This window comes from Anomaloglossus baeobatrachus, chromosome 5 (genome assembly GCF_048569485.1).
Source record: "Anomaloglossus baeobatrachus isolate aAnoBae1 chromosome 5, aAnoBae1.hap1, whole genome shotgun sequence".
In the NCBI taxonomy this organism is placed as follows: Eukaryota; Metazoa; Chordata; class Amphibia; order Anura; family Aromobatidae; genus Anomaloglossus; species Anomaloglossus baeobatrachus.
Window position 1 is genome coordinate 474,686,484 of NC_134357.1, and position 20,347 is coordinate 474,706,830.

A 20,347-nucleotide genomic window follows, 5' to 3' on the forward strand; every position below is an offset into this window, starting at 1 on the left:
TGGTTGTGCGACATAATTAAACATAGGTGTGTGTTTTTATCATGCTAACGGCACTATTGAAGGTAGAATATGGCAGTTACTGTCACTGGCTAGAATTTTTTTTTTTTTGCAATTTTTTTGTCTTTTTTTTGTTCATTTTTTTTAATCTTCAATCGTTTTTTGTTACCTTTTTTAAAATTTAACCCCACCCACCACCCTCACCCTCAAACCTACCCCACCACCCAACCTCACCCCCCAATTTTTTTTGCCCGTTTTATTTTTTTCATTTTATTTTTTTTTTTAATAACTTTTTTTTTTGTTTTTATTTCCCAAAATATAGGTAAAATCATACAAAAGATTTGTCGCCACCTTGGGGAATCTGTTTCGTATGCGGTTGAGGATTCGGACTTGGTTTCTGTGATTTTAAATTTTTAATTCAATAAAAACATGTAAGTATACTTTCATTGTTAATACCAACCGCTTCTCAAAATTATTTTTTGTGCTAAATATTTTTTTTTAACCCCCCAAATAGATCTATTGGGCAATGTCTGAACAAAGCCCTCAAAGCTCTGACCTATTCCAGGTAATTAAAAGTAAATACCTTTTTTTTTGTACATCAATTTGTATTAATTTTTTTTTTTTTTTTTTTTTAGGAGGAACCTGCAAGCAGAGGAGGCAGCAGCAGCAGAGGTTGGCGCAAACGTAGGCGCAAGGGGTGCAGATATGCATGGAGACAGCTCGCAGGATGTAAGTATATCCACTTGATTGACATCACAAATAATGCGACATATCTACTACCTACATAACTAGCTACATAAATGCATACCTCACATAGCTTTATACATGCCTACATACTATACCTACCGACACATACCTACCCTAACTACATACCTACCATAACTACATACCTAGCGACACATAGCTACCCTAACTACACACATAGCGACGCGTAGTTACCATAACTACGTAGGTACCGTAGCTACGTTAGCTATGTTAGCTATGGTAGCTATGGAGGTACCGTCACTACCTACCTACAATTAGCTATTGTATTGCATTAGTTAATGTTTTATTTTTTTTTTCAAGTCGAGGTTCCAAACATTAGAGGTCCTCCTCGCTGCTCCCAGAGTCGTCGTCGGCATGGCGGTGGTCGCAGCAATGTGAGTGTTTGTTTTTTGTTTTTTTTTATCTGATACCTTCCATGGTTTGTAAATGTTAAACATGTTTTTTTTTACTTTAATTTTAATATTTAATTTTGTTTCTTTGACAGGTCTCACGGCGGAGGCTGGACGATGATTCGGATGGGGAGGGAGCTGGCATAGATGTCAAACTCCTCATCGACCTCCTCCATGCGCGTGAGCCGCTGTGGGACATGCGAGACAACCACCTTGCCAATTCTGTCATCACCCGGCGGCTCTGGGAAGAAGTGGCAGCGGAACTTATAGATGGGTGGGAGGACCTTGACACTAGGAACCGAAAAAGAGCAAGTAAGTATTACAAACAGGTCTTACAAAACTTTCCATATTCAATGATGTATTTATGATTTATTTATTTTTTTTCTCTTTTCAGTTATCCGTCTGACGACCCGGTGGCATTTACTTCGTGATCGCTTCAAGAGGAGATACAAGGAGATGCAGGCTCCAAGCGGTTCGGCGGGACGTAAGGGCACACAATACAGATATGGCCGTGCCCTTGTGTTCCTAAGAAGCAGCATGCTTCCAAGAAGGTATGTATATATAATTTTTTTTTTTGTTTCATTTCCCCATCTATGAATGTATGAATCCTTTGTAATCAATAGCATGCTACGGCAAATGTGAATAATATATTTTAATGTTTTTGTTTTTTCTCATTCCACAGAACAGTCAGTAGCACCGTGGAGCCTGCATCACAACTGAACCCTCTTGGAGCGATTGATGAACTGAACGTCACCGGTGAACCCTCCAACAGGCCCTCCACTTCTGCTTCCTCCCTTCCTTCTACTGCTTCTTCTGAACCCTCCCTCCCTTCCACCTCAACTTCACAGCCCTCCCTCCCTTCTACCAATACCTCTAATCCCTCACTCTCTACCCTCCCATCTTTCCCCTCTTACCCAACCTGCCCATCTGCATACTGGCAAACCTCATTAAATGAGGCTGGTCAGCGAGTAGGTGTTCCCTTATCTGACCACTCTGACGCTCACAAAACTCGAACCGCGTTAGGTTCGGGTCGTCAGCGCCACAGTGGTCAGAATAGGGGCAGCCCTAGAGTTCTTACACCTGAACGCATCTATCCATAGCTTCATCAAAGTGTTATCAGACCAAATAATCGCTGGCTTCAACCTTGTAGACCATAGTTTACAGGTGTTGACCAGCAAGATGGATGAGGTGCTTTCAGCTGTAAGGCAAACACCTAGTCAACATTTTTTCCATTCTGTTATCGGTGAGCTGGAAAGCCTACCATCTGACCAGCAAATTCATGTAATGAGGGCTTTCCAGAATGCCATCATGTAACTCACTCAACATCCCCCTCCCACCACTGCACCACATCTATCCACAGCCCCTCAGATGCCACCCCCAGTCCCCTTACAGCCTCCTTCACAGACTCAACAAGTACCCCAAACTTATCTGCACTCTGCCCAATACTCACACTCTACAATACCCACCCATTCCAGAAACCCTATGCACAATACTAGATCAGTCCAAACATCCCTTTATTCCCCGTCTCCATTTTCAAGCCCACACGACAACACTTCCACACCTCCATCCCCAACCGCACTGTCTCCTGCACTTCCTAACCCGTTCCATCATTCTTCTTCCTCCTTCCCAACCCCAACATGTTTTCCGACCTCCACCTTTCAATTTTCTAACACTCAGCCTTCTACCACCCCTCAACCAACTCCAATACCTCATCCACCTACCAGCTCTCACCCATCTCCCAGCCCTCAACTATCTTGTCTTTCAAGCCCTTTTCTTCCAACCACCTCTCTTAGTTTTTCTACACCCTCACCATTACCGATTACCCAACCTTCCCCTACCCAATCCTGACTTCATACCCCAACTGTTGGAGGGAACAGTCCTGCGAGCATTTCCAGCGATGTCTCCACCCCACATTATCAGAATTTGTAGATCTTAATAAATTGTTATTTTTTCTTTTATATTGTGTTGTGTTTTATTGATATTTTTCAGTAATGTAATAAATTTTAAAAATTTAATATAAAATATAATATATAAAATACAGTGTCAAGCACAGATGTTGTGGGGTAGCACGATGGGATCCCCTACACGGGTAGAGGAGGCGTAGTTCAGGGCGCAGTGGGAGTTGTGGTGGCACGGGGATAGTACAGCAGAACACCGTCCGCACAATAGTACAGGAGGAGTGAACCATCTAGGCTTCTCTCATGAACAAGTCATGGTCCCTTGTCCCGTTGGTCAATTAACATGGGGCTAGAAGCTTGCCTCGTCCTAGGGTACAGGTACCCCACCTGTGCACGGTCTCAGGACCAGATTCCCTTTATCTGTACCGGCGGGCTACAACACTGCCCCGGTCCACTCTGAGTTTCCCGTTTACAGTCGCAATCTCCTGTGGATCTACAGAGCTGTCTGCAAAATAGTCGGTCCTCACATGTTCCCAGGGTTCCAACACTGACCAGAATGCACTCCAACTCTACTCTCCTTCAACTTCAAACTTCACTGAACTCGTTCCCACCTCGTGTCACCTAAAGACCCCTAGGTGGGCGTTCTCATCTGCCTGGTCACGCCCACAGATGTGCTCTGTTTCTCATGGGTGGCCACTAGGATTTGTGGCAGATGTTCCCATGTGTGGGATGTGTGGTGTGAATTCCCAAGGAGGAGGCGATTCCTGTACAGGGGGGTATAGTCATCTGTGACTACCAGGTTTTGCCAGGGTGTCACACTTCCACTTTATGAACCGTCCAGGAGTTCTGCTGGTTTTTGTTTCCGTCATAAACATAAAAAACTGAAACCAACTGTATGTGCTTCGTTAAAAAAAAAAATATACTTAAAAAATTAAGTGAAAACAACAAATTATTAACAAATATAAAATTTGCAATGCACTATTTATTTATCAGATTTCAAAGAACATATTGGAAAATTTACACTATAAACACAATGAAAATAACAAAATAAACATTCTCAGACACAAATTTAAATCTAACTAACACATCAAACCATTCTATCCTGCCACACCAACCGACCAATATCCGACACAAAATAAGCAGCAAACTCGTCACGTATTCCCAACACTTCTCTGGTGGTTCGGAAGGTTGAGTTGCTGTATTGTGTTAATGAACAGTTCATCATTTCTTCTTCAAGTGGAGTAACACCATTGGACAACATAAAGTTGTGTAAAATGACACATGCTTTGATGATTTCGTCAACAGTTTCTACTTTAACATTTATCGCTGTTGTCAATATCCTCCATCGAGCGCTTAAGATCCCAAAAGCGCATTCCACCATGCGCCGTGTTCTACTTAATCGATAATTAAATATTTTTCTATCATGTGTTAACCCACGGCTGGAATATGGTTTTAATACGTTTTTGGACAATTGAAAGGCCTCATCACCGACACATACAAAGGGGAGTGGTGGTCCTTCACTTTGGAGAAGCGGTGTGGGTGGGGGAAAACCAAAATGTCCTCCATAAAGATTTCGTCCAATTGCAGAATTTTTTAGAACTTGAGAATCATTTGCTCGTCCGTATGCACCAATGTCAACGGCCAAAAATGTATATTGGGCATCGGCAATTTCCATTAGAACAACAGATTTTTTTTTTATATAATTGTAGTACTCCGATCCAGTGTTTTGTGGCTTAATAAACCGGACATGTTTGCCGTCCACGGCACCGCAGCAATTCGGGAAGTTGCATATTTCGTAGAATTTCTCGGCTGCATCCATCCATTGCTGTTCAGTGGGGTGAGGAATAAATTCATCTTTCAGGCATTCCCACAATGCCTGGCATGTTGAGTTGACGATTCCAGATATTGTAGAAATCCCTATTCTGAACTGAAAGTGCAATAACGAGTATGATTCTCCAGTTGCGAGAAATCTGTAAAAGAAAAAAAGAAAATTATCAATCAAAAAAGGAAAATAATTACATTACATTTTGTGTAGAACATGCTACCATTAAATAAGCTTACCTCAACGTAATGAGGAGACGCTCGGCTGAACTGATTGCCTTCCGGAAAAAGGTGTCTCTGCGTTTGATGAAAGGATCCACCCGCTCCAACAAATGATTAAACATTTCCTCCGGCATGCGCACATAGTTGACAAATTTCTCCGGGTGCATTCGCAATTCAACGTAGAGAGTGTGGAAAACACCATGGAAACTGCAGCTTTCGTTAATGGGGTGAACCCAATAACGACGCATTCTACGTCGACGACGTTGCTGTTGTCCTACGGAAAATCGATATGCCAATACATTTGCTTGATAGGAGTATTCTATATAGGCTTGGACGATTTTCCCCGTTATGACACCCATTTTTCTCATTCACTGACCTGTCAAAGATACACTGTGCCTCCTCTGATATATATAAACTGTAAAATGCAAATTTTAGCAAGAACACCCCTTGGGCGGTCCTATTTTTAAAAAAACGGATCTAGACGGATTCCGTTATTTTGACGCATAACGGAAGCATAACGGATGCAACGGACCTAACGGTTGCGTTATTTTGCAGGAATCTAACGGATTCCTGCACAATAATGCATCCGTTAGGTCCGCTGAAGATCCGTTAGTTAACGGATACGTCGTTTTGACGCAGCAACGGAGCTAACGGATTCAAGCCAACGCAATTGTGAAAGTAGCCTTATTTAAACGTGATTGTATCCCTGTCAAAGATTGCATTGGTCTAGTACTATGTGACATGTACATTTATTATCTGCGAGACTGCAAGAGGCAGGGAATAAAAGTAGCTAAAAAGACATGGTGTTTCCAAATGTGGAACACCTATATGTATCTATAAATTTTTTATATTGTGGTTTATATGTCTTTTAATATATTGCTCCTTTATTAGTTTTATATCATGTTTTATGTTAAAACCGGATTGTGTTTTTTTATGTAATTGTTCTTCTTGCTGATTTTATGCCATGTTTTTATACCGGTGAAACCTGTATGGTCATTGATGTATTTATTGTCATTTTTATGCATTAAGTCAGCTTGCTGACTTTTTGTTATGTTTCATGATTATAAATAAAGTTTGTTTGAAACGTGATCTGTTCTTATCAGTTTAATATCTGATACGTCCCCTATCTGGGGACCATATATTAAATGGATTTTTAGAACAGGGAGATGGAAGAAGAGCTTGCTCTGTCCACTCCATGCATTGACCTGGTATTGCAGTACCTCCAGGACCGGTGCACCCCTTCTTAACCCAGTTTCCAAAAGCAGAACTCAATTCACCTGATTCATATTTGCCCGATTAATGAATTGAAAGAAAGCCAACAACTTCATATGCACCTCAATTTGGCCAATTCACTTTTGTCACTTTCACCCTTTTACTTGCTTTTTTCAACCAAAAGCTGTACCAAATAGCAAACTCATCTCCGCTCAACTTGACCAACTCTGCTATGTCCTGTGCAGTATCTTGCTCTCTATCTTATCTAGATCATTTGCAATTGAATGGAATAGATCCCTTTTGGACAAAGTGGATTCAGCTGCTGCTGCAGTGACTACAGGTGTGAGAAGATGCAGAATTGGCATCAGGTGCTGTCTATCAGCTTCCACTCCAATTAAAGTTCCCTGTTTATTCCTACCATGCATTGTTTTTTGGTGTTTTCTTTGAGCAATGATGATGTCTTTCCTGATCTGTTGGCTGCCTCTCCTGGAGGGAGAGTTTGCTTGCTCTTGGACTTTCAAAAAGAGAGGTCATGATAGACATTTAGCTGCTGAGCCCAATTGGGGACAGCCATTGGTGATGAATGTGTTGCAACCTGCTGCGAAGCCTGATACCGCAATATAAGTAACGTCTAATAGCAACAATGAGCGGCCTATGAAATTAATTAGTACTTTCATTAAGCATACTTAAACGGCTAATTGGGAAAAGACAAACTGTAAAAACCCCTCTCTAAGTTTTGTTAGTAAAGTTTTCTGTAGTATGCCTGTTTATTTATTTTCCCTTTGGATAGTGCAAAACAAGAAGAGACGGAACACTGGAGTGTCACAATGCCGCCATGGAAATGTCAAGGCTGCAGCCATGGAACCTCAATGGAATCTCCGCATGTCACAATGCCCCCCGCTGACCTCACAATAGCACTGCTGCCTATAAAGCCAGCTACGCAGCAGTAGTTGCTCAATGGGCCGGATGGTGGGCTAGGGGAAGGAGAGGGCAAACACTCTTCTTCCCGGCTGGTGGGGGGATGACAGGGAAAGGGATTCGGGTGGTGGGAGAGATGCAGAGGGCAGGGATTGGGGGCTGGGAGGGGAAGGGAAAAGATTAGGGTTTGGGGATGGTGGAAGGGCTTTCTACGGGTAAGGATGGGAAAGGGTGGCAGTGACGGAAAGTCATGTTCTGTCCTGTCCTATCTGTCTTTTTGTATCATGAATTGGAAAGACCGCAAGGGGGAGGGGAGGTGCTTGTGTCCAAAAGGAGGAGTTATTCAGATTCATTGCTGTGGGCAGCGACTGCAAAACACACCATTCTTCTTGTTTTTGCTCTGCAAAACAGCCTTTTCAAGGGTTGGCTTGGGTGACAAAATGTCTTCTGTAGGCATGGGTTTGTCTCCATCTCCCTAAGATGTGGCCAGCATAGGCCAGGGTGCCACCCAAGGCCGAAACCAATTCTGGTTATCGCTTCTCGGCCTTTTGGCTGCGATCTGGTGTTGAAAATCCTACTAGCATTGGGTTGTAGTACATTAGGTGTCTGGGGTACCCCGCCTTTCGGCCTTAGGTGCGGGTCCCACTCTTGTAGTGGGTCCAATCCTTTGCTGCTTTTGGGAGGTGGGCTTAGTCCCTAGACAACGAGTTGCGATCGCTCAGCTGGATTATCTTTGGATTTTCCAGTGAGTATTTTGTTGCAGAATATCCCCATTGCCATGGATGTGGATCCTGGCGTTATTCCCACCTATGCTCGCCTAAAGCATACGGTACGGGTATACTTCAAGAAAGGAGGGAGTGATGGTCGTGGCTTAAGATATATCGTGGGAGAGGTGCTTGAACGCACCTTTTCAGTGCGTAAACAGGAGATCTTGGCCATCCAGGACTACCCTCGACGAGGTGTGTACAATATTACCTTTATAGGAGAGGGCACCCACCGAGATTTCTGTACTAAAACTAAGCACCCGGATGTGATCTTCTAAAAGAAACCATACCTTAAAGGTATAACTATTGTAGAGCACAAAATAGACAAGGTTAAGACTCTTATTGTTAAAATGTATTCCCCCTATGTGACTGAGACTGAAATGACTTCATTTCTTAATAACTTTTTTCTCCAAGGTGGTGTGTCAACGGAAAGTAATGAATGAGTGTGGTATATAGACTAGTAAATGGAGGTATGTAGTCACTTGTATTAAAGACCCTATGGTAGCAGGAGGAATAAGATTACCTCCAGCCCGTTTTAAAATAGGGAATACAAATGGTGACCTTTTTTTTAATGGTATGCCTCCCTTTTGTCGAAAATGTAAAATATATGGGCATTCTGATTGTGATGTTACTTGTGTTTCTTGTGGGGGTAAAGATCATAAAACTGATAAATGCCCAAAAGGAAGCATGTGTACTAATTGTATGTGAAATCCTAACTTTTTTTTCAAATGTCCCTACAGGAATGTCTGGGGAAAGCCACGAGTGGAGAAGCCTTCGGCCCCTGACCAACCCTTGGCTGGTTCGGACAAGCCTATGGAAAAGGAGGATGGAGAGAGAGCTGGAGATGAGCCAAGCAAACAAACTCAGGCTGCAGAAGGCATCCCCATGTCAGATGAATTGGCGAAGGAAAGGAGGGAACGGTAGGGCAGAAGGCCGGAGGCGGCCTCCATAGAGAGGACAGAAGTGTCTGCCGAAGGCCAATCCTCATTTTCGTATGCTCCCGGGATGACTCCCAGATGCCAGACTTCTGGGCCAAAGAGACGTAAGTTGCAGGGGTCTTGGGAGGACCCTGAGGTAGTACCCCCTCCGGATCCTCCGGATGGCTGTGGGAACCCAATGGAGTGTCAGCAGGAGGGAAAGACCCTACCCTCTTCAGAAATGGAGATAGGGACTGGAGTAGCTGCCTCCATGATCCCTGAGACCCCGGTCAATGTGCTGATTACACCCGAGGCGCGTGTGCTCGATGAGACTCTTCCCGACCATTCCGTTAAAGGAGATGGAATGGAATGTCTAGAGCAGGGAGACGGGTCAGCTGACCAGATGTAAATTACTAGAATGACAACTGAGTATGTCCCGGGAGGTGTGCAGCCTGAGACGTTAACTGGAGGGGAGTCCTCAGATACAGACTCTTTGCAAACGGTCATCTCCGGCAATCAATTCTACTCCGAGGGAGAAGTATAAAACCAGCTGAGGTAAGAGTTAAAAAGTGCCTAATTATCCTTCTTCTCTTCTCTTATGGCAGGGGTTAAGGGTGTGTCTCTAAATGTGAGAGGGCTTAAAACACAGGCAAAAAGAGTGGCATTATTTGACTTTCTTACTACTCTGAGTGCAACTGTATTTTTTTACAAGTGTGTTCTATACCACATAATTTAAATTATGAGTATGAGAAAGATAGGCCATATGGACCCTCAGTATGGTCGGGATCAAATGGGTCCAGGTCAGCAGGGGTCGCCATTCTTTTTAGGGGGAACGCTTTTATTGATTCTGTTCAAGAGATTTTACCTGGGAGAATTTTATTAGTTGAAGCTATTATTGATGGTTATAAATGGCAATTTTTAAATTTTTATGGATCCGCAGACAAGCAAAAAAGAGCTGAAATGTTAGATATGTTACCCTTATTTCTTAATTACTCTACCCCGATCATTTTAGCAGGTGATTTTAATTGCATTTTAGGTGGTGAGAAAAGACTTTCTAGTGCAACAAGTAGAAATTATGATAAAACTTCTTTTATGCTTAGAAACATTGTGCAGGATTTTAAATTAAACAATGTTTTTAAGGAATGCAATAAAGATTTACCATTGAAGGATTGGGTGACATGGAGCAATGTTAACTGTAGCTCAAGAATTGATTTTATTTTCTGCTCTAAGTCCGTGCTGCCTTTTAAATGTGAGCTTCTAACTACTGTATTTTCTGATCATAAACTTTCATCCTTTTATGTAAAACATGATGATTTTTTTTAAAAAAGGGAAAGGTTCCTGGAAGTTAAATGTCTCCCTTTTAGAAGACCCTAAAATTTTAACTGACTTTACTAATTTTTATTTACATTTTAAGAGAATAAGAGACCCTCATGTTCCCTTCAGCAGGTGGTGGGAAAAAATGAAAAAAAAAAAAAAAAAAAGATTTTTTAATAAGGCAGGAGCTCAGAAGGTAAATGAAAAGAGAGAATTTTATACCCAACTTACTACCAGGCTAGAAACCTTATATAAATTAAGAAATAATGATATGGAAGTGGAGAAAGAATTAGTGACCTAAAAAATTAAATCCACCACACACTAGAACAAAAAGGGAAAAAGCTAATTTTTCATGCTAAGGTCAAACATATTGAAAATAATGAAACATGTTCAAGGTATTTTTTTAAATGTATGGTCAAAAAGCGGGTTTTTATCAACTCTATGGAAAGGGAGAAAAATATAGAGGGGATTTTAGCCAAAGTGCATGAGTTTTATTCTGAGCTTTTTAACACAAAAAAATATTGATAATTGTTTTACAGAAAGTATTCTAGATGACATTTCCACCATTCTTGATCCTGTTTCACAAGATTTTTTAATACAGGACCTGAGTGAGGAGGAGGTATCAGACACTGTGAGGAGTTTCAAGACTGGTAAAGTACCGGGACCCGATGGTATAGCTATAGAGTTTTACTCCACATTTTATGACATTTTACAAGAGGATTTATTTTCTGTTTTTAGCGAGGTTTTTAAAACAAAAACTCTACCCACCTCTTGGAGGAAGGGTGAGGTTACCCTAATACATAAAATAGGGGACAAATCTAGTCTAAAAAATTGGCGACCTATCACTCTTCTAAATTCTGATTACAAAATACTGGCAAAAATATGTGCAAATAGATTGAAAAAAGTGATAATGTAATTCATGTAAATCAAGTGTGCGGTATACCGGGAAGGAGTGTGTGGGAAAACTTAAATTTAATTAAAGATGTGATTGATGACACAAAGTCAAGGGGAAGTCAGTTGGCGGTCCTGTCCTTAGACTTCAAAAAAGCCTTTGACAGAGTGTCAAGGCCCCTTTACACACTGAGACTTTCTAGCGATCCCACCAGCGAACCCAACCTGGCCGGGATCGCTACAAAGTCTCTGGTGAGTCGCTGGTGAGCTGTCAAACAGGCAGACCTGGCCAATGACGCAACAGCGATCCGGACCTGCAGAACGATCTAGCTAGTCGTTGGGGACATTGTAAAGCAGCTTTTTGAAAGGGAAGTCGCTAACGAAGTCGCTGTAAAGGCCCCTTTACACACTGAGACTTTCTAGCGATCATGCTGCACAGCGGGAAACAAAGGACCAAAGAATGGTCCTGAGAGATGTGTAGTGATCAGCAACCTCACAGCAGGGGCCAGGTCGCTGATGTGTTTCACACACTGCAATGTCGCTGGGGAGGTCGCTATTACGTCACAAAACTGGTGACGTTACAGCGATGTCGTTTGCAATGTTGCAGTGTGTAAAGCCACCTTTACACCAGTTCCTATTTAAGGTTTTATCATGCATGGGAATACCTGAAGGATTTTTATTGTCTCTTAAAGCATTTTATCACAATTGTACTAGTAAAATTTTAGTTAATGGTTTTAAAACAAAGGAGGTGGTTTTAAACTTTGGGGTTAAACAAGGTTGCCTCCTGTCCCCTCTATTATTTGTGTGTGCTCCTGAACCTTTACTTTGTGCTTTGAGGAGAGATAAGCAGATCCGTGGTATCCCGTTGCCGGGGGGAGGAGGTTTGGAAGCTAAGGTAACGGGCTACATGGATGATGTGGTGATAATGTGTGAAGATGCCCTGTCTATTAGGAAAACGCTTAAACAGGTGGAATATTTTTGTTGTGGATCCGGTTTTAAGGTTAATTTAAACAAAAGCGGTATTCTTAATGCGGGGAATATGACACTAAATGATATTCCAGTACCTGAATGTGAGTCTGTGAAGATTTCAGGGGTGCTCTTTAATGAGACAAATAAAGGGAAAGAAAGTTGGGAGGTCATTGCACAAAAGGTAAATCAAAAACTGTGTATGTGGAGGCTAAGAAAGCTGACAATGGAAGGGAAGGTTCTAAGTATAAAAATGGTCATCCTTCCTTTGTTACTGTATTTGAGCCTTGTCTTCCCCCCTCCCACACGAATTAACAAAATCATCAAAGCATGTTTTACTTTTTTTTGGAATTCAAAGATGGAGAAATTAAAAAGAGAAGTGGTAATCAAACCTAAAGAAAAAGGTGTTAAAGATTTTCCAGATTTTAGAGCTTTTGTTTATATAAGATTTTTTGTTTTATGTTTTAATGCCCTTTCAAAAACTAACTACTGGTCATACTTTATCCGTTTTAATACTGGTTATTTTATGAGACGCCTTGGTTGGTTCCCAACGGTTTTAAGCTCCCCATACGCTTTTAATATGCTAGATAGTTATGTCATTTTGGAAACTATTGTTAATTCTTATGATTTGAAAGGGAAATTTGTAGAGGATATAAAAGACAGTAAAAAGATTTTAAAGAGTTTTAAGGATAAACAGCCAATAACACAGATCGGGAATTTTAATGAAGTTAAGTGTGTTGAAATATTTCAAAAGATTAATGTATCGTACCTTTTTAATTCCCAGAAGGACCTGGCCTGGAGCTGTGTGCATGATTGTCTTCCATGCAGAGCATTCCAACACAGAAGAGGACTTGTGACTACCACCAGATGTCCAAGGGAAAGATGCTTCGGAGATGAGACGGTGCTACATATTTTATGGATTTGTCATTTTGCACGGCAAATATGGACACAATTTTTTCCTTTATTGCAAAAAATGACGGACATTAGAGACTTGACCTTTGAGACTATTTTATTTGGATATGTGGAATGTCCCACCATCAATAAGATCATCGCATGAAAGACAATCAGCACAGTCAAGGAACCTCTGTGGAAGGCCAGGAACATCCTTCTTTTTAAGCATGATGTTTTATCTGTGAAGGATGTTATAGCATTGGCTTTTAGTGACATGTATCTATATTATGTCCTGGATGAAAAGAAGAATGTCCTTTTATCAAAGAAGTGGTTTGTAAAGGAGTGGAACTCCGCAATTTAAAGGACTAATTTTAGTATGTAATTTATATGTTGAATGTACAGAAAATGTGGTTGGTGTTCTTTATAGGAGTAAAGCCCTGCAATGTAAAGGAACTGTTTTAATATGCAAAATAAATGTAAATGATGTTTTGATACTATGTAACTGAGATACAAATGTAATTAAAAGAAATCTTGTAAAATTGAATGTTTTTAATGTAATGTACTTTTATATCCAATAATAAACGGGTGTACCTTTGTTTTAGGTACTTCCAAGTTAAAAAAATCTGTTCTTATCAGTTTAATATCTGATATGTTGCCTATCTGGGGACCATATATTAAATGGATTTTGATTGTGGTTTGGGGGATGGTGGAAGGGCTTTCTACGGGTAAGGATGGGAAAGGGTGGCAGTGACGGAAAGTCAGGCAGCTTGTTCTGTCCTGTTTGTCTTTTTGTATCATGAATTGGAAAGACCGCAAGGGAGATGGGGGAGGGGAGGTGCTTGTGTCCAAAAGGAGGAGTTATTCAGATTCATTGCAGTGGGCGGCGGCTGCAAAACGCACCATTCTTCTTGTTTTTGCTCTACAAAACAGCCTTTTCAAGGGTTGGCTTGGGTAGGTGTGGGTTTGTCTCCATCTCCCTAAGATGTGGCCAGCATAGGCCAAGGTGCCACCCAAGGCCGAAACCAATTTGGTTTATCGCTTCTCGGCCTTTTGGCTGAGATCAGATGCAGAGCTTAATTGTTTTTTTCTGGTTTTGTCTGGAAGGTGCCCAGGGTACCCGGCTCCTTGGCTTGGGTGGATCGTTTCACCTCACGGTGGGAATTCACCCCCCTGCTGCTATTGGGGAGCCAGATTAGTCCTTGGGCAACGAGCGGTGGTCCCCCGGCGAAAGGCCGTGCTTGTGTAGACGGAAAGCCTTTTGCCATTTGCTAAATGCCTTGCATTCAGCGCTTTACCACTGGCTCCGGCCAGATACCGAACTCGGTTAAGTTTGAGGTTCCCGAGGGCCACGTAGGTTATGGGCATCACCTTGAGTTCGTCAACCAAGTGATGCGTAACCTGTTGGGAGTGAGAAATGAGGATATATATTGCCTGCAGGAGAGGGGGCAAACCATCTATATCCTCACGTTGACGACCAAGGCCGCCTGTGGAAGACTCCAGGAGCAAGTTAAGGCAGAGACGTGCAGTAGACTGTTGGAGGGAGTGACAGTGACGTACCTATATGGAGATGACGAACTCCCACTAGTAGTATACATGTACAATCCCCATGTATCTGAGGAAGACATCATGCTCTTCCTGAGCAGGTACTGCTCCTCGGTGCGCTCATCAGGGAGAGTCATGGGCTACAGTGGGTTCTGGAACAGAAAGCGAAAGTTCCTGGTATGGTTCAGACCCGACTCTGGGAGTATTGATGGTCTAATGCATCCTCCATCCACATTTGTGCTGGGTAGGAACCCCGGGTCTTTGTTTTACAATGGACAGCCAGTCTATTGTAGGAAATGTGGTGGCCTTGGTCATGTGCAAAGCAACTGCACAAATGAAAAGAGAAGTCTGTGTCACAACTGTGGCAGGTGGGGGCACGCCTCCGAGTGCCAGAGTGAAAAGACTTGCAGTGGATGTGGCTCAGGTACCCATCTTGTCAATAATTGCCCGTTGCAGACAAGGTGACAAGGAGGTTCTCAGGCACCTGCAGCTGGTTCCATAGGAGTGCCAGCCAAAGGTGGCTTGGCCAAAATGGGGACCTCCGAGATGAGTTTTGCAGATGTGGCTGCAGGGCGTAAAAAGACTGGTACAGCGGTTCCTCCTTCAGGAAACCAGTCAAATGATCCAGCTGCCTCCAGCACAGTTGGATCATTACCCTCTCTTGTAGAAGTCAAAGTTACGCCTGGCGGAGAGATGGGATCCCCTCAGAGCGGTTCTGGGGGAGGGCAGAAGCAACAGGAATGTTCTACGGTTCCTGAGACCCCTGGCTCGTCAGTGGTGTCTCAGGTAGATTCCAGTGGAAGTGGCATTCGCCACCCAGATGTCCGCCCAGAGGTCCACCCAGATGTCCGCCCAGAGGCTCACCATGATGACCACATTTCCTGCGAAGCCCGCCCCGATGCTTCCACAGATGTTTCCAGTGAGGTCTACTCAGATGTCCAGGATGATGCTGGCCCTGTTGATCGCCCAGATGTTCATCAAACCATGGGGAAGGTTGGCCCAAAGGTCCCTGGCGTCCAATTGGAGGCGGACCAGATGGACCTAAGTGCCAGTTCCAAAAGAGCTAGTGAGGACTTGGAAACAGAGGGTAAGAAGCGTAAAACCCTCATTGAACAACCTGTTCCCAGTCCATCAGGCACAAATATGGACCTGAACTATCAGGTCACGGACTCTGATGAGATGAGCAGTCTAAAAACGGTCTCGTCCTTTTATGTGGGTTCTGATGTGTCGGAATTTGAGATTTCGGACTAAAAAAGGACTAATAAATGGCTGAACTTCGTGTTGCCTCACTAAACGTGAGAAGCCTGAAAAGCGCAGTTAGAAGGGTGGCCTGGCTACTGACATTGAACTTTGAATTTTTTTTTCTCCAGGAATGTGGTATAGGTCACGACTTAGCCTATGATGACCTTAAAAAGGACTGGTCTATGGGACCCTCAGTGTGGTCTGGGACTAATGCAAACAAAGCCGCCGGCGTTGGTATTTTATTCAAAAACACAAATGTTAATGTTTTATCTGTTACTGAGATTTTACCCGGTCGTGCGTTATTAGTTCATGCTGTTTTTAATGGGTTTTTATGTCGTTTTTAAAATGTTTACGCCCTCCCCAGATAAGAATGAACGAGCCTCCGTTCTTACTGACATTTCTTTGTTTTTAACAGGTCCATCTCCTTTGGTGGTGGGAGGTGATTTTAACTGTTTAATGTTGGGAGAAGGGAGAGGGGGGGGGGTGACCTGGCTAGACGGCCTGACAAAACCTCTAGTCAGGTCAAACACATGTTAACTGATTTTAATTTGCAAGATGTATGGAGAAAAACTCACTCAGCTGATTCAGGTTATACGTGGAAGGGTGGCACTGTGAATTCCCGTATAGACTTCATATTTTCTTCCACAGACACCTTTGTACCAAAAGCTGCCGGATTGATTGAAAATATTTTTTCAGATCACGTCCTTTTACATGCAGTGTTGGAACATGAGGGAGAGGCAAAAATAGGTAAGAGCGCATGGAAGTTGAATGCGACTTTATTAGAGGATGAGAAAACTAAGGCTGACTTTATTGCAAAATATAAGATCTGGAGAAGTAAAAAGCACCCAAATCAAACTATGTTAAACTGGTGGGAGGACGTAAAGTGGCGCATTAAAGCTTTTTTTATTAAAGTGGGGAAAAGGAAAGCCAGAGAAAAAAGAAGTAGTTTGAAAGATTTTAATGTTTGGTTGGAAACGCTCCATACAGTAAAGGCCTCGTGGGGTACCTGGTGTAGATGAGGACATTTCCAAGCTTAAAATAGAAATACAGAGGTTTCTGGAACAAAAGGGTAAAGAGATAATTTTCAATTCCCATGTCAAATATCTAGAGGAAGGAGAGACATGTTCAAGATATTTTTTAAAAAAAGTGGGGGAGAAGAAGCTTTTTATCCAGGAATTAGAAGGACAATCTTCTGTTCAAGGCATGCTGGATGAAGCTTTTAATTTTTTATAGTACTCTTTTTAGTCTTAAAACTACTGATGAATCTGCTTTTAAAGATAATCTTAATGTTTTATCCCAGTTTTTAAGCAAAGAGGATCAACAATTCATTTCAGAGGACATAAATCACGGGGAGATTGAGGAGGCTGTGAAAGACTTTAAAAAAGGTAAAGCCCCGGGGTCGGACGGTCTCCCCATGGAGTTTTATCTTTGTTTTTGGGATTTTATTAAGAATGATCTTTTAGCAGTTTTTAGTGAAGTTTTTAAGACTGATGTTTTACCCTCATCATGGAGAAAATGTGTGATTACCCTAATTTTTAAGAAAGGCGATAGGTCAAGGTTGGAAAACTGGAGGACTATCTCCCTTTTAAATACAGAATACAAAATTTTAGCTAAAGTGATTGCAAGTCGAATGAAAAAAGTCATTAAACATGTTATTCACCCAGATCAGGTCTGCGGCATCCCTGGAAGAACCATTTGGGAACCATCTGAATCTTATCCGGGACCTGATCTGGTATCAGAGTGACCATAAGCAACCTATGGCTATTTTATCTCTTATCTTTTTAATGTTCTGAAAAGAATGGGTTTCCCTACAGTTTTTATTGACAAAACCAAGCTTTTATATAAGGATTCATATGCACAGGTACTAGTCAATGGTTTTGTCACTAAGGAAGTTGCCCTCGGGGGCGTGGCTATGTGGTCTGTAGCTGAGAGGACGTGGTTGTGGCGAGCTCCGCTATCCTGAAGCTGAAATCCTGCTATTACCTTGGGGGGAAGGCTGTAATTGTCCCCCTGGAGTCCCTGGAGAGGAGCACAAGTAGTTGAGTGCTTGGAGGAGCGATGCGGCGGACAGGAGAACCAGGAGCAGGGAGAGACGCTGGAGCCCTGCTAGGCGTCCAGGTAGCGGCGACCATCTTGAGCACGGTGCTCAGAGCAAACGGAGGAGCGTGGAGCGGGCCTGGCATGAGGGACGCAACAAGCGCTTACCTGCTACGGGACCCGGAGCTTCACTGCATCACTCCAGCAGCGGTCGGGAGGAGAGACGGGACCAGCGGGGAGAAGTCAGTTTAGCAGCTACTGATCTGCAGGCACGGTGCTCCTGGGTCCTAGTGCCCTCCAGCTTCACACTCTCCCTGTATATCAGAGGAAGGGGAGCTCCAGAGCCGGCGGCGGTGAGTGAGAGGCTGCAGGGGGGATTCTCTGAAAGTGCATACCGGCCATGGGGGAGAGAGGAGTTAAGATGGGGCCACCCAGAAGTGTGGGGAAGGCCACGCAAGATGATGCCACAAATGCAGGAGTGGCGGGAAAAGGAGGCAGATCTGCAGCACAGTAGAAAGCTGCTGCAGCACGCCTGGCACAATTTGCTAGACACAGCTCCCCAGGCCCGGACACCGGCACCAAAGGGGCAGCCTCTGGGTCACCCCAAGCTAAGCAGCAGAGGCAGGAGAAGGTCTGGGAACTGCAGGATCCACAAACCATAATGGAAGATGGAGAAGAGAACCTGACTCCACCTCCCCCATCACAGCTTACAGATGGACTGCATCAAAAATCCCCTCAAACTCCTTTGCCCAGGAAAGAGCAGATCTCCAAAGAGAGCCCACTTTTTCTGATGTTATGGCGGCTATAGGAGTCTGCAACACCTCCCTCAATAACCGCAAATTCCAGGTGGGCTGCCTCACTAGAGACTTGGCTGGTGTGAGAAAAGATATGAAGCAACAGGCTGAAAGAACCACAGCCCTGGAGGAGAGAGTGAGCGAAATGGATGATGTACTGTGGCCCATGTCGCAGAAGATGCAGGTGTATGGCAGAAATATCAACGCCATCCAGGCTAAACAGGATGATCTGGAGAACTGCCTGCGCAGAAGTAACATCCGTCTAGTGGGAGTGCCGGAGAGAGCGGAGGGAACACAACCTGCTGAATATTTTGAAGAATTGGATTATACAGACTTTTGGAAAGGATACGTTGACCCCGCTATTTGCTATTGAACGGGCTTATAGGGTCTCTACCAGACCCTTCCCACCAGGGGCCCCTCCACGCACGGTGCTTATGAAGATCCTGCACTACAGAGATAGAGATAACATCCTAAAAGCAGCAAGAAATATCCCAAACCTCTTTATAAATGGTCAGAAAGTGTCGCTTTTCCCTGATTACTTGGCAGAGGTCCAAAAAAAGAGGGCACAGTTCCTGGACATTAAACGACGACTACGCCAGCTGGATATACCCTATTCGATGCTGTACGCTGCACGACTCCGAGTGGTGGCTATGAACTCTACACATTTTTTTTAAACTCCAGAAGACGCACAGAGCTGGTTGGATCAACATGAGAAAACCATCCGGGATTCAAGGAAGCGACAGAGCCCACCTGTTGAATGAAGCGGACTTCTGTTCCATGATGACAACTATATTTGGGTGATACTTTTACATGAAGGACTGGTTATACTGTACTTCTGAATTTCTGAATTCAAAGCTTGTCTCCCGGGACTGCCTATGGTCCACGGGCTTCCTTTGGTTCCCCTCCTCTGTGGGTGGTGTTTCCTGCCCTCCCCTCCCCCCCTCCTTTTATTTTTTTCTCTCCCTCACTCCCTCCTTTTTATTTCTATATTTGGGATGCAGGGAAGATGTATTATGAGGGATTCATGTGAGGGGGGGTCGCAGGAGGGAGGGGGGATGAAAATGCAGTTTTATGAATAGTAAAAGGAGAAGTTTGGTATGGTTACACTACAATGCTGAGCACAAGTATGTCCCCCGGGACTCTCTGTGGTCCACGGGCTTCATTGACCATTCTCCTCCGCTTCTCTCTCTTCTTCCCTCATCCTTCATCTCCCTTTTTTTATCGTTTTGTCCTCTTCTCTTCTCCTTTCTCTCCCTGGCTCCTTGTGGACCATGGAATCTTCATCCGGGCATTGCTGAGGGGGGGGAGAGGTTGAGATGTGTGGTGGGGGGGGGGGGGTAACGCCACTGCACTACCTGCAAAAAGTAGTTTTATGTAAAGTCTTGAAAGGAGCTTGCCATGGACTGAGAGTCCTTTGAATAGCACACGTTCCCCAAAGGGTAAGAGTAGTGGTTTTGGACAGTAGTTTCTCTTTTGGTCTGGGCTGCTACTGGAGAGGAGTATTTTTGACAGACCCTACTGTCAACTTGTTAGTGGTCATGATTGCTAGGCTGTTGTTGGGCCTCAATGTTTTTGAAGATGTTTTTTTCTTTTGGGTTTAATGAGAAACCGGAAATGTATGGTGCTGCCGATGTCGTGGTTCTCTACATGATCTTGCCCTCTAGGGCCCTACAGGTGGGGGACCAAGAGTGTATGATGTCTTTGGGGGAGTGTTGGAAGAGCAAAATGTTTTTACATGTCTGTTATGGCAGGGAAGGTTAATATCTT

The 20,347-nt window shown here is 43.5% G+C and overlaps 1 pseudogene; it reads left to right on the top strand.

The window, feature by feature from the left end:
* The first annotated feature begins 6,121 nt into the window (after positions 1–6,121).
* Positions 6,122–6,334, top strand: LOC142313408 (U2 spliceosomal RNA; annotated as a pseudogene).
* Positions 6,335–20,347: the final 14,013 nt, after the last annotated feature.